This window comes from Rattus rattus, chromosome 8, assembly GCF_011064425.1.
Source record: "Rattus rattus isolate New Zealand chromosome 8, Rrattus_CSIRO_v1, whole genome shotgun sequence".
Taxonomy (NCBI): Eukaryota; Metazoa; Chordata; class Mammalia; order Rodentia; family Muridae; genus Rattus; species Rattus rattus.
This window is the reverse complement of record NC_046161.1, coordinates 88330870-88342461: the sequence shown is the minus strand read 5'-3', so window position 1 is coordinate 88342461 and position 11592 is coordinate 88330870. Positions and strand designations below refer to the sequence as shown.

Genomic DNA, 11592 nt, shown 5'->3' with positions numbered 1-11592 from the left:
CTGGGACCGGTCTAGGGCCGTGTCCCGGGCCATGGTACCCTCCCAGGTCCTAAGTCCGGCGTAAGGAGAAGCACAGGCCTTGTGCGCTCCGAGTGCGCGTGCTTTCCACGACCCGGACGGCACGCCCGGAGCCTGTCCGGATGGCAGTTTGGACACTCCGAGACCGTGTCCGCTTCCAAGGCCCGGAGTGCGGGTCGCCGCAGCCCGCAGGTCCCGCACGGCCGCTTGCGGGGCGGAGCTCCAGGGCGCCCTGAGCGCGTCGGGCCGGGCAGGGACCCGGCGGGCCCGGCAGGGGGCGCTGCGGAACCCCGAGTCCGGCGGCCTGTGCGCGCCACCGCCGCCTGCACTCCCGCCAGGAGGAGCTGGCTGCCGGTGGAGAACCCTACGCAGAGCAACGGAGGCCGGGACCGTAGGCGGTGAGTGCGTCGCGCGCCGGGCCCCAGCGGTTGTGAGGCTCCTCGCAGGGCGGGCTTGTGTCTGGGGTCTCGGGGGTGGCGATCCCAAAGAGGTCTCCGTGATGCGGGGATCGGGAGGCAGGGGCGGGCTTCCAAGCCGCGGGTGTGAGCCCCACCAACAAGCTCTTTCCCTTATCTACGCGCTCCCCAGTTTCCACCTCTCCCCACGCCCCTCCCCGCGTCGAGGGTCCCCGTCCCTCCGATCCGTCTCCCCTTTCTCAGCCCTGCACCCTAGAAGCCTGCCCACACACCCCCTTTTCTCCCGCAAGCCCTCCCACGCCTACCTCCTCCGGTTGCCTGACGCTCGCCTCTTCCCTCCCAGCTCTGCTCTTACGGTCCCCGCCGCCACCCCAACAGGGTCCCATTATGTCCCCGCGCCCCTGCTGAGCGACGCAACGGGAATCTGAGCTCCGGGGTCCCCCTTCTCCCGACTGTCCCAAAGCAGCGGTGTCCAGGTAAAAGGCAGCTGCAACTTCATGGCCTGCCCCCGGGGGTGGGGCTGGTGCTTCTTCAGCTACCTGTCGTCCGTGGCGTCAGAGCCCAGGGCTCAGCCGAGGGCCACTCCACACATGCAGGTTAAGCTTGCTCTAATGATCTGCTTAGGACAGTGTGCTTACTTCGTTGCTTTTGCTTGGTGAACTTGGATAGGTTTCGATTTCTAAAAAAGAAGCCGGCTTTGCCACACACAAATATGGAGCAGGTTTTCTTTGCGGCTGCGACTGGCTTTCAAGTAGTACCTGTGTATGGGGAAGGATTAGCGATGCTGGGGGAATGGAGCCATATCTCCACTCTCACTCACCACGGCTCTGGAAAGCACAAGGGAATGTAACTGTACCCTCTTGGGTGGGCCAGTGTCTTTGTGGGAAGGCAAGGATGCTTTCTAAACATTCAACAGGTAAAACCAGTTAAGAATTTGGATCAGATCTGGTGTGGATAAGGAAATGTGGGGTGAGTGACCAAGGAGGAGCCCTGGGAGAGTTCCACTGCTTAGGGACATTTGTTGCTCTTTATGACAGGCCCCGGGGCTGGACCCCGACTATGGAATAGACAGTGCTGAGCCCAGCCTACCCTCTGGAACTGTCGGTCGGGCTTGGCACCAGCCCCCTCCTCAGAGGTGTTGGTGCCCTGTGGTGACATCTGTGGGAAGAGGATTTAAAGCAGATGGCTTGGAAAGCCTCCTGGTCCCCAGAGAGAAGTGGAGATGGCATGGTGACAGCCAGTGTGTGCATTCACCCCTTCCCTTCTGGGGTCTTTCATTAAGTTTTAGATTACATTAATTGCCTATTCAGAGAAAGAACATATAAAGGGTATTTCTCTTTTAGGATTGGCTCTGGGCCAGTCCGCCCTCACAGATACCTTTGAGAGACTGCAAATGTATACCAGTGGCATTGTGGACTACCTGGAGTACAGCACTCTGGGCTGTGGAATCGCCCTGTCTGAATCTGTGGTTTTTCTTTGATGGCTCTGGTGATTAGTTCAATATTCCTTTACTACTGAATAGATAGGTAATTAGCCAAGAACAGAGTGGGGTTCAGCAGGGCCCTTCTGAGTGTTCACAGATTCCTGTATGAATCTTCTTGTCCTCACAGTGATAGGCAGCTCTCAGGAGTCCTTCTAGCTAGGAATACCTGCGGGACTCCGGTGGACCTTAGGACCTGACCAGGTGCCCCTGCCTGGTATTCAATGTTTTTGTTTTGTGTTTTTTGTTTGTTTGTTTGTTTGTTTTTTAAATTTCCGTGTATCAGTCTTGAGCCTACAACCCATGCCCTCCACTGGGCTGCAGTGTTTTCAAAATATCCCTTAATTCAACAGATTTGAATATACATGTATATAAATGTTAAAGTTTCTCTTGCTGGAGACAGATTTACTGTCTGGTAAGGTGGGGAGTGAAGGGGCAAATAGAAAGTTTAATTTCTAGGTCAGGCTCTGACAGCCAGGCCTGTCCCTCAATGAAGACTCCAGACTTTTAAGTAGGAAAGAGTTCTCTTCATCCTAGAAATAGGAATGGGAAGGTAATGGGCATTCTGGGGGGTGGGGGTGGGGAAGGCTGCCTACTGAGAGGTGAAAAGTCCACCAAGACTTATCCTGCGGGCCCTGGGCTGAGTGAGGCCCTAGCTTCTGCATACTATTCTCATTCATTCATTCATTTATTCATTGATTGATTGATTCATTCATTCATTCATTCATTCATTATTCTGGCTGGCCTGGAACTCTGTGTAGACTAGGCTGACCTCGAACTCAGAGATCTACCTGCCTCTGGGTCCCAAGTATGGGGTTAAAGGCTTGCACGCCACACCTGGTAACCCTGGCTTCTTGGTCATCCTCCACCCCTGCGGTTGATGGAGGAAGCTGCTGAGGAGATGGGGTCCCTTGCAGAGCCACCCCCACCGCTTCAGGCTGTGCTGCTCTCACTCTGGTGGGTGCTGCCCACTCCAGAGCTGGTTCTTGTGGCAACCCCGGAGTGCCCTTGCATGCACATTTCTGGGAGTGTGTTTTACAGTCCTGCTGGGGCAGACTCCAGTGTTGGGGAGAATTGCTTTGGTCAGTCAGGAGTAGCTTTGCCCTAGGCAGAGGAAGCAAAGTCCGGCTCTTCATCATGTGAAAGGCTAATCTGAGGAAGAGCATACCCAGAGTCCCCCGCTCACTGTCGGGCCTCTGTTTACTTGGGTGGGGAGTCAGAGTAGGACTTAGTTGTGGGAACCTGTGCTGTCCTGGTTGCCATTAGCTTATCTCCCTCACCCAGACTGTTTCTGTTCAGGCTTGGCTGTTACCCAGAATTCCTGCAGCTGGCAAAGATCTGTTTTTCTAGAAGGGGTTTAATTAACGCCTGCAGTTTGAGAGTGAGAAAGGAAGGGGAGGGGGAGAAAGAGAGATGCTACTGTATGCTGGGGAGGGAGGGAGAAGAGAAGAGAATAGTGGAGGCCTGAGAATCCAGGAGAGAGTTCAGCTCCAGGTCTTGTCCCCAACAGGACTCTGGTTGGTAGGTAAGAAATACGCCCACACGCTGGTGTAGGGGGGGTTACTGTTTAGTGGCAAAATCACTGAGCTAGAAGAAAATGAGCTCACAGTGATCTCGAGAAAAGTTTTCTGGGCTCACCATTCTGGTTCTTAAAAGACCCGGGAAGCCATCTACAAAACGGACATGACCAGATGGGAAGACACTTGACTGTTGTAAGCTTGTGTCAGGAGTATGCTCCGGGGATCTGATCCACTGAGCCAAATTGGTCAGGGGTCTACCCTGGGGAGCCACCTCACTCTGGAGATGCTGTGGGAACTGTCTAGTAGAGGACTGGGCACTTAGGGAGTGAGCCAGACTAGCCTTCAGTGGGAGAGAGGCAGCCAGTCAGAACTGGTCCAGTGGGTACAGACCTGCTTAGAACTAAACTACCAAGTCAGCCTCTAGGGGGCACCTGTGAGCCCAGGATGCACCGCGGGATTTACTCTGGGTCTAGAAGACAGGAGAACCCCAACCCCCAAACCCCACCCCCACCCTCTCACCAAACCAGAATTCGACCCCAGGCCCCTTCAGCCTTAGAGCCTGCAGGGTTCCCTAGCGCATCTCAGATGGGGAAGCCACTGTCTTTTGTGAGAGACCAGTTTCTCATGAGGGGAAGGACCATACCCAGGAGTATGGAAGAATTTAATGATTAAAAGTCAACAAAACAAAACAAAAAAGCTTGACTGAGCCTAGTGCAGTCATTCCTGCAGCAGAGAGGCAGCCTCCAGTGCTTCCTTTTGGCTGGGACACCCTCCACACAAGCCTTCACCCATGGCTGCATCCCTCCATCCCTTTACCCACTGTACATTGGTGATGCCTACACCGTGTGGAGAGCTCTGAGTTGGAGGAGAGTTTGGGGATCTCGGATATCTAATATTTAATGGCAATTGTGGGTACCCCTATAGTAGAACACAGACAGTCTTCGGTTCCTGGGGGGGGTTCTCCCTTCTGGATTTTAGGACTTGGATTATTCTTCCATTCTTTCTTTGGTTCCCTCCATAGAAACGTACAAATTCATTTAATACTGGCAGTCGCTCTCTCAACATGCACATCTACGGTTCTGTTTGCAAAGCATCTTTTTGTCATCTCCTTGCCACCCTCTCTGTCACTGTGTGTGACCAACTTCCTAACGAAAAGCTGTAGCCAATGGCATGGAAACCAGACGTTTAAAAGACAGACCAAGGTCTGAATTATTGTGCTTGTTTTGCACCTGCCTGTCCTCCCCTTCCTTTTCACTTCTGCTTTTGGGGAAAGGCATCATTTATACCAACTTTACAGATAGTTTGATACCATTTATCTTACCCAATTTGCTTTCTTAGAGATCCGTCTTTCCAATTAGCAGACTGCAGCTTGCTTCCCTAAGCTGGCCTCATTCTCGGACCCAACACTGACTTTTAGAGATAGGATAATATTATTTTGAGCACTTTAACTGTAACGTAAAGTGAATATCTTGCCAACTTTACTATTTGCTAATACAGAAGAATATGAGGAAAAATATCGTTAAGTGTAATAATAATCTAAAATCACAAAGTTGGGTTGCATTAAAGTTATTAAAGTTGTAGCAGAATTGTTTAAAAGCAAATTTGTATGCTTTAAAAGTTACTACTAAAATTTAGGGAGACATACATTTCAACTTCCTTAAAAATATAGACAGTGGCTGGAGCGATGGCTCTGTGGTTAAGAGCACTGACTGCTCTTCCTGAGGTCCTGAGTTCAATTCCCAGCACCCACATGTCTGGTCACAACCATCTGTAATTACAGATCTAGAGAATTTGTTGCCCCCCTCAGGCCTCTGTAGGCACTGCACACAAGTACACAGACTATGCGTGCAGACAAGACATCCATACATATATAATAAAATAAATCTTAAAAGATACAGACAGGAATTTAGACATTTGGGCAATACAGTAGTTTTAGGCCCTTATTTGCAGGTCTACGATCTCATTAGAACCTCTGGGAAGCCTGTGATCTATATTGAAATAGCACGTGATGGTTTTGATTGTCAAGGCGACAGGATCTAGAAGCACCTAAGAGTCGAGCCTGTAGGCATGTCAGTGTGGGATTATCTTGATTGATAGGGGAAGCCCCACTCTAACTCTGGGCAGTAGGGTTGTGTGGACGGGGTCCTAGACAGAATGAAGAGCAGAAAGCTAGCTGAGTACTAATGTTTACTCCTCGCTTCCCCTGTGGGTACAGTGTGAGCGGCTATCGCCTACCACAATGGACTGCACGCCCTGGACCAGTAAACCCCAGTAAACCCCTCTTTCCATAAACCGCTTCTTGTCCCGAATTTGGTCTTGTCAAGGAAAGTAATAAATATAGGAAGGATAGGACTCCAGGGTGGCTGAAAACCTTCCCTTAGAACTGAGCTTTGTGGCAAGCACCTGCGACACCGGTCCTTGGGGGGCTGAAGTTGGAGAGATGCAGGTGTGGGGAGTCCACCCTAAGCTACACAGACCTTACCTTTAAAAAAAAAAAGTCTTCCCTTAGAATTCAGCTCTCTTCAGCAGAGAATTGATTTGGATAATCCTGCCACAGTTGCCGGATAATCAGATGTGATTACACAGCCATTCGGAGATTGCAGGTGGCCTCTTATGTCAGGATAAGTGGGCATTGGTTTTCCCTCCGAGCATCCTGCAGATCAAACAAAACAGCCTGTTCCGTTAACTCCCTGGGAAGATTTCCTGGGTATGTGACTGTCAGATTCTCCGTTGATGGTTTCCTTCTCCTTGAGGACCTGATTTTGGTTGTGCAGTTCAGCCCAGTGCAGTGGGTAGGAGCGGAGACTCTGAGCCCAGAGTGGCTCGGAATCCTGGTTGTGTCCTCACTAACTTTGCATCCTTGGGCAAGTTACTCAACGTCTACGCTTCAATGTCCTTATTCATAAGATCGAGGTGATGCCGGTGCCTGCTTTGTGGTATCATGGAGCTCTAATAATGTATGTCCCAAGGCTTTAGAACCGGTACCCAGGACATGCTTAATGAATATTAATTATTATTGCTCTTCACTCATTGCCTTAGATGCGAGCTGTCTGTGTTGAGATGCTGGATTTGGAAATGGCTCTTAAAATATTTAGATGGGTGCTGGGGATTGAACTCACCTCATGCATGCCAGGCAAGCATTCGTCCACTGAGCTATACCTCTTGCCCAGGAGGATAGATATAGGATAATAGACAACACACACACACACACACACACACACACACACACACACACACACACATCTATATCTATGTCTGTCTGTCTGTCCGTCTGTCCCGATGGCACAAAGGGTTTTAAGCCTGTGTTCACAGCAGAGAGCTAGTGCAGTAAGCGAGGGACTAGCTCAGGCTCCCCTGGCTGTGGCCAGCTGCAATGGCTATGAGTGCCCGAGAGATTAGGATAGGAGAGGGAGGGAACGCCAGCTGGTGTGCGCTGGAGTCATGCGATTGCCTTGCCAGCTGTTTAAATAAACTAGAAACTCATTTTCCTTGCTCTGTCAGACCCAGGCTTGTGATTAACATTTTAACTCATTCTTGGATGCATGTCATGAGTGAGAAGTGGGAGACGAGAGACCGTAAGCCCAATGTTTGCTCAACTGCCAGTATCGCCATCCCTCTTCTCGCTCCCAGTTGACAGAACACTGTCCCCCACTCCTGCTTCAGATTGGTTGGGTCTTCAGCTGCCCCAGAAGCCTCCAAACCTTGCTGGAAACCCAGTGCTCACTTAGCATGAGCAGCTTCTGGAGCAGCTGGAGACAGGTAATGGACTAACCAGAGGTAAGGAGTCAGACCTCCAGGTCTCTCATATTGGCCATAGCCAAGTCTTCTGCACGGGGTGGACTGTGTTGGTACGCTTGGCTTTACTGGCCCATCCTGCAGCTGGTCTGTTTACCCTGCGCCTTGGCAGAGCTGACAGTAGGCTGTGCACTGGGAAACCTCTGTGATGGGCTCCCAGGAACCTCAGCCCTTCCTGGATTGTTCTGAGTGTGAGTAGCTCATCTTCTGTGCTGGGAGCCTGGTGGCCGCGTCTCTTACTCAGTAGCCTGCTCGTATCTGTCCATTTTATAAACTGCCTAAATTTGAAATGAATGAGGTTTTGTCTTTAAAAGAAAAATCTCGCCTCCTACTTGGGCAGCAGAAATGACAAATGATTTCATTCATGTCCAAAGAATCGAGTTAAAAGGGGGCAGCGTCTCTGGCTGGGAGCTCTGACTTCTTCCTCTTGATCTTCCGGCCCAGCCCTGTTTTGCCGCCAATCTGTCTGTCTCTATCCCAGTTCTTAATGGAGACTCAGACCTGGGGAAAAAAAACACAAAAAACCCAAGCCTGGACATTAATGATCGAAGGTCACGGCCTGGATGGTTCATTTTTTTGGCTCTGTCTCCAAGGTGAAGGATCATTGGTTCTAGGGAAAGTGCATTTTAGAGGCTGACGAATAATCCACAGGCGGAGGGAGCCCAGCTCGCGGTCTGCAGCCTTTCAGGGTTCACGGCGTCTGAGTTTTGATCTTCTCCTCCTGAGTATTCTTGATCTAATGACCGATGATTATCTCAGTGCGGCCGCATTAATTGGTGGTCTTTAACGACTCTGCTTACGGTGGGTAAACGCAGCCGGCTCAGCTAAGGACGGTGCTCTCTCAGCTCGAGAAGTATGAACTTTGCATGTGCAATGCCAAGAAAGGAGTGGAGACTGCCTTACCTGGTCCCGGTCCACTACCCCATGCTCACAGCCACACCGGATATTTTGTGTCCTCTCAGTATAGGCACATTGACTGCTCAGGGGCCTGTGGAGGGCAGAGGCTGCACCCAACACATCTCAGAAGCCTTCGCTGCTATCACTATCGGGTATGAAATAGGGCTCGATGCAGACTGGGCGAATCGGTGATGAGCGTACAAAGCTCTCCTGTAGATGAGTGAGCGCCCTTGGCTGCGGATGGTAGGGAATCGTGCCTCAGTGGCCTTTGCAAATGATGCTGTGTAGCAAAGTGTCTGAAGGTAGGAGGCTGTTGTCTCCAGCAGCCGTTATGAAAGTCTCAGGTTCCTCCCTTCTTGAGTTCAATATAGGTTACAGGTACAGGCGCTTCTTCATCTGCAGCGTCCTTCCTCCCTCTGCCCTTCTTTCTTGCAAGTCTGCTGAGCACTGCTCTTACTCAGATCCAGTCCCCTCAAGCTTGGGGAATGGCTGGCAAGGAATCCAACGTGGGCCTGGAGTGTTGATGGCCACTGTGGAAGGCTAAGCCCTGGGTACTGAGGTTTCTCAGGATTGGAGGAAACCGCCCGTCCTCGGGCACACTGTCCGCTTCAGAAAGGCGGAAGTACTAGCCACATTCAGTAACTTTTATCAGGGAAGCAGATGTCCTCATAACGACCCCAGCAGAGTTCCCTTGACTCTTGGTAGCCAGAAATGTATCACATGGTTGCCCCCCCCAGTTAAAGGGGCCCTGTGGATATTTATCAGGGTACACAGAAGAAGGGTCATGCAAACACAGATCAGAGAGCTTTCATGACTACAGTGTGATATCAATATACTTTTTCCACACGAGTCTAACGCCAGCTGCTCCTGATAGTGTGGGAGACTCTTTTCAAAGAGATGACTTGGGGACATACGCTCTATAGAAATTGCTAGCCATACTCATCTGTACCAATCAGTGGGAGAGGTAGGAACACCGGGTAGGGGTGGGGGGAAGTGTGGCAGTATTTTATAGGCCTGGTTCAGGGTGAGCTACTGCTGCTAGTGTTCCCTTGGTCAGGAATTGCCCCAGAGCTTGGACACTCTTTAGGGAAGGCTGGTAAATGTCGCCTGTGGCATACCTAAGGGGGAGATGAACTGATGATGGCTAGTCACAGTCTTTGCTATACCGTCTCCTCCAAAGAAGTTGGGACTCCATTAGCAAGGAAGAAGAAATGGATATTATGGGAAAGTTGGGGTTTCTTCCCCACAGGAGGGAAGGTGCTAGAAAGACTCCAACTGTTCTAATAATTTATTTATATTTTATGTACATTGGCGCTTTACCTGCAAGTGTGACAGAGTCAGACCCCTGGAACAGGAGTTACAGACGGTTGTGAGCTGCCATGTGGGTACTGGGAATCAAAGCTGGGTCCTCTGGAAGAGCAGCCAGTGCTCCTAACTATTGAGCCATCTCTCTAGCCCCAAGATGTCTATTTTACATCACTACTTCTTTGCCTCCATTAGGAATCACCAGATGACTCAGGAGGAGAATGGAAGGTCTTCATTCCTTGGCCCTGGTGGAATAGCTCCTGGTTGGTTCATCTCGGTAGTTGAGGTTATCCCGGGGAAAGTGACCTTCAGTTCGCCAAGCCCAGAGGAGCCTGGGAGTGCTCCTTGCCCTTGAACATACCCAGCATCAAAGTTTCCATCTAAAGCCCACTCTTAGCCCACACTCAGATACAGCAAACCTTGGTTCCTACTCTTTATTGAGAGACGTTTCTTATTGTGTGCCCATGTTTGTCAGGAAAGAGCATGGGTGAGAAGCCGCCCATGTCCTGGGTGTGGTGCTTTCTTCAGTTTGTCTCTCGTCACCGTGACAGGTGGTTTTCTAGCCACAGTGCTTTCTGGTACCCTCCCCTTCTCCCTTCCTCTATTTCTTCCTCCACACCTGCTGAGTACTGCAGCTTGCTTAGCTCTGAGACACCCCCGCCATCCAACACCAGAAGAGGCCAGAGAGGAAACTGGCACCAGAGGGCTGGTCAGCCCTGGGCACAGAGCTGTCCAGTGTTGAAGGATATCACCCAACCTTGGCTTCAGGGCAGCCATCAGAGGAAGGTGACCACTATGCCAAGTTTAAGGATGATCAGGAATAAACCAAATCAAGAGAATGTCATGGCCAAGATCGTGACATGGGCCCAGACCTACTTTATGAAAAGAGTTGTATGATTCTTGTAGTCCGTGTGCCAAAGCTGGGGTGGGCCATTCACTGGTTGGGCACCTGAGGTGGCGGGAGCCAGTGCATGTGACAGATGAGGTCCAGTGGCACTCAGGGCCTGGGTGTGATGTGGTGGGGCTGCGAGTTCAGGTCAGAGCTGGAACAGGGCTTGGCTACTTACAGTTCTGAACTCTGCTCAGAGGGTTTGTGTTGGGAGCTGAGGAGGATACGGGCTTCATCGCTTGTGCGTCACCTCTCATGCCCTAGCCCTCTGTCACCAATCCTCGGCTGGTCCTGTGCCCAGGCATTACTCAGGCTGTAAAAATAGAGTCTGGCACCAGAGCACCGGCGAGAAGTTGGTGAGGAGAGCTGGGGCTGTTACCACCTCTGGAGACACTTAGCCAGGGAGAGTTTGATGCAGGGCTTTCTTGGGGGCTGGGGGTGAGGTCTAAAGCTCGTTTACACTTTCTTTAGCTTTGGATTTCTCTGGGCCACTGACTCAGGTTAGTGCCTACCCCGACCTCAGGCTCATACCACACACTAACTCTAAAACCCACCAAGTGGGCTCGGCTTGAGAAGTCAGGTCTCCTGTGAGGTCATCAGCCGCTACCCAGCATTCTTTCAGGGTCCTCCATCACCAGGAGAGGACCTGGTCAGTCAGGAAGGTGTAGTCAGCCTATCTGGAGGATCGGCCCTCATGGGTACAGCATAATAGCTTTGCGATGCTTCTCCTCAGGGAACTGAGGGCTGAGCTGAAAGCTGTCAGCTGCCCTCATTGTGATGAATGGCCCCAAGGGTAATTTCCTTCATCCTCCCTCCCAAGCCTTGTTTATTGCAGTGGGCTGGATGGGGGTGGGGCAGAGAGAGCCGACCTTCATGAAGCTGATGAACAGCTCTTTCCCTTTGCCTCAAGGGGGGTTGGTGTGAATCCATAGATGAAGTCTCTGGCCAGTGGTCCTTGCGCTTCAGTGGATGCGACAATAACAAGGAAGGGGTAGTCACCATCCTGTCTCAGGGCTCTGCAGGGCACATTGTCCTGATTCCACCACAATCCCAGGAGGCAGGTAATGCTCATTCCAGAGAACAGGAGCCCCACTGAGGCAAGAGTTTGAGCTGACTTGGCTCTCTGATTCCCATTTCTCCTAGTGTAATGGGCATGGCACAACCGCCCAGTAAGTAGGTATTGTCTGGATGTGGGAAATCCTCAGTCAGCAGAAGCCTGCAGCACAGAGACACGCAGTTGGGAAGTGATGGAGTACAAGCCTGGAGCTGTGG

At 51.3% G+C, this 11592-nt stretch overlaps 1 protein-coding gene across 2 annotated transcripts in view; it reads left to right on the top strand.

The window, feature by feature from the left end:
• The first annotated feature begins 343 nt into the window (after positions 1-343).
• Positions 344-11592, top strand: part of Pxylp1 (2-phosphoxylose phosphatase 1) — a 64593-nt gene continuing 53344 nt past the window's right edge. The window contains exon 1 of one of the 2 annotated variants that reach the window (XM_032910037.1): positions 344-416. The gene's annotated coding sequence lies outside the window, so the exon portion shown is untranslated. Of the gene's footprint in view, positions 417-888; positions 911-11592 lie in introns of those variants that run through there. The other variant, XM_032910038.1, reaches the window with a different exon arrangement.